The 2,741-nt window shown below is 45.3% G+C and overlaps 1 pseudogene; it reads left to right on the forward strand.

Annotated features, from left to right (window-relative positions):
* LOC107575910 (A-kinase anchor protein 2 pseudogene) overlaps positions 1-2,472 on the forward strand; it is a 15,419-nt pseudogene extending 12,947 nt beyond the window's left edge.
* The last annotated feature ends 269 nt before the right edge of the window (positions 2,473-2,741 follow it).

The raw sequence follows: 2,741 nt of genomic DNA on the forward strand, positions 1-2,741 counted from the left end.
ACACAAGTTCAGAAAAGAGTGTTCACGCTATTCAAACCAACCAAATATTTGCATCAAACAAACCCAGTTGTGCAGAAAAACTGTTACTTTGCAGTTACTATTATTACTCAAATTTGAAGGCGTGAAATGTCTTAAAGTTAGAAAAAGGTCATGTCTTGCAATTATAGAACTTTCATGATTGATCATTGCTGTCACTGCCAAAGATGTGAGTACTCAGGTATTCATCCATAATGCAGTGTAAATTGTGACAAAGAATTACATAAGTGCATGTTTAGACTAATGTGACCTCTGTCTTTATTTCTCCAGAAGTCCCCTGTACACTCAGAGGATGACAGTGAGCTGAAAAGAGAGAGAAGCCTGAAGACTGTGAGTTTTTTTGATTCTGTAAGTGTGATATCCAGTGGTGAGAGCAGTATGGAGCTTGAAGTTCAGACAGAGACCCAGCAAAGTTATGAGAGCAGTGGGCAGAACAGAGTGAGACATGGAGGAGAAGGGCTGGACAGTGAAGTTGCCAAGGAAATCCTTTACCTTGATCAGGTCCTTGAGGACAACTGTTGTGATCCCAGGGCAGAAATTACTTCAAATGGGACACGTTCCCCTGATATTAAGTCAGTTAGAGTTCATGGGACTGGACCATCTGTGAATACTTGTGACCCATCTCCCTTACACAACCATGACATTGTTTTAGAAGGGAAAAAACAGACCACTTTTGTTGATGATAATTTCAACACCAAACCAAATGGTCATGCGATGGACTGTACAAGGACACCTGAGTCACCTAGGACAGCAATCAAGAAAGAGGCACGTTTTGAGCTCCGACCATTTCATGAAGAGAAGAAACCATCAAAACTATTTGACCCCCCAACTGAGAAAGAAGTTCGGGTGAAGAAAGTCAGACCCTCGGAGGAGATTGCAGAGCTAGAGAAGGAAAGGCTGGAACTCATCCGGGGTCAAGCAGTCAAGAAAAATCCTGGAATTGCAGCAAAATGGTGGAACCCACCTCAGGAAAAGACACTGGAAGAGGAGCTGGAGCCGGAGCAACTGGAGTCGCTTCGAAGATATGTGGAGAGGAAGCAGATGAGAACAGAAGCCAACCGCATACCACAAGCTGCACCCAGACAGACAACTTCCTTTATCCAAACTGAAATAGAAAATAGGGAGGATGTTGTCATGGAAGAGATTGACTTTTCTGCAGCACGCAAGCAATTTCTGCAGATAGAACATAGCAAGCAGCCCACAGCCCCCAAGAGGAACGTGGCACCACAGCTTTACTCTGCCAAACCTTTCGTCAGGACTCCAGAGGTCACGCATGTAGAGAGGCCATGCAGTTCTGTCATAGTTGCCAATCAAGAAGGGGTCACATCCTACGATGGAAGTGAAATTACTACAGTCAAAGCTGAAAAGATTTACTGCTTCTCTGGAGAATCTGCCACACCACCCAAAGATGGTTCGGCTCAGAACGAGTTGAAATATGATGAATTTACTTGTGCCCGGGCAGTGATGACTATTGTGAAGGATGAGGATTCTTATTTGTGTCAACGCTCTTTGAACAGCTCCTACCATACGGAAGAAATCGACTCTGGGTTAGATGACCTATCCCTACGGTCTCAGGACACAACTGTACTTGAGACGCTCTCCAATGACTTCAGTATGGACAACATAAGTGACAGTGGTGCGTCAAATGAGACCATGAGTGCCTATTTGGAAAACTCTCTTGGGGAATACTCTTTTCCCTCAACCCCAATGGCCACTACACCAATTAATGGAAAACATGAAAGTGGAATCAAATCTCCAGATGAGCAGAGAGGGTCTTATCAGGCATATGGCTTGACAGAAGAAGAGCTGGAATACCATGCTGGTATTCTTGTCCAAAATGCTATCCAGCAAGCCATTGCTCAGCAGAATGACAAATGGGAGCCTCTTCAGGCCACACAACATTCGTCCCCCATTCTCGAGAGACATGTGGAAAGTACTGAACCACAACCCCAACCCCTAGTGGAGAGACCTGCTGTCACGCCACCTCCCAAAGTGCCATCCCCCCTGGAGGAGGAGAAAACAATTGCTCCTCAGATAACTGTAGTTCAAGCTGCCCCAATTACCCCAGTGAACACTTACAAACCTCCCAGTCCCTCTCCACCACCAAGTGAGAAACCAGAATTCAGCTATTTCAGTAAGTACTCTGAAGCAGCAGAGCTCAGGAGCACCGCAGCTGTCACTCGTGCTAAGGAAACGGAAGTCACCTCAGGACCGTTCAAGCTGCGTTCACGCAAACAGAGAACCCTGTCCATGATCGAAGAGGAGATTCGGGCGGCCCAAGAGCGTGAGGAAGAGTTGAAGAGACAACGACATGCGCAAACACTGCACCTGCCCCGTACACAGAAGCTGAAGACCAGCACCCAGCCAAACAAGCTGGTCCTTGCTGGGAAGACAGCACCAGGTATGATTATATGGCAGCAAGACTTGATTACATAGGACGACATGTGTGGAACTTTATTTGATGAATCTAAACTACTTACAGTAACTTCTTAACTCATCCCAATTGATAACAAGCCATATAAAATGCAAATAAGTACTCATACTACAGCTGTTCTTTGTACAGTTTTTCATGGATTGCACCAGTTACCTCAGTCAGTAATCAATGCATCTCCCTCTGATGGTGTATATGCCAGTTTGACCTCTAATGCAAACCAGCAGCTAAAACCAAAGGTTCTGACATTTCTAGCTCTGACTAGCTTTGATGT

The sequence above is a fragment of the Sinocyclocheilus grahami genome, unplaced genomic scaffold (assembly GCF_001515645.1).
Source record: "Sinocyclocheilus grahami isolate Dianchi unplaced genomic scaffold, SAMN03320097.WGS_v1.1 scaffold3006.1, whole genome shotgun sequence".
NCBI lineage: Eukaryota > Metazoa > Chordata > Actinopteri > Cypriniformes > Cyprinidae > Sinocyclocheilus > Sinocyclocheilus grahami.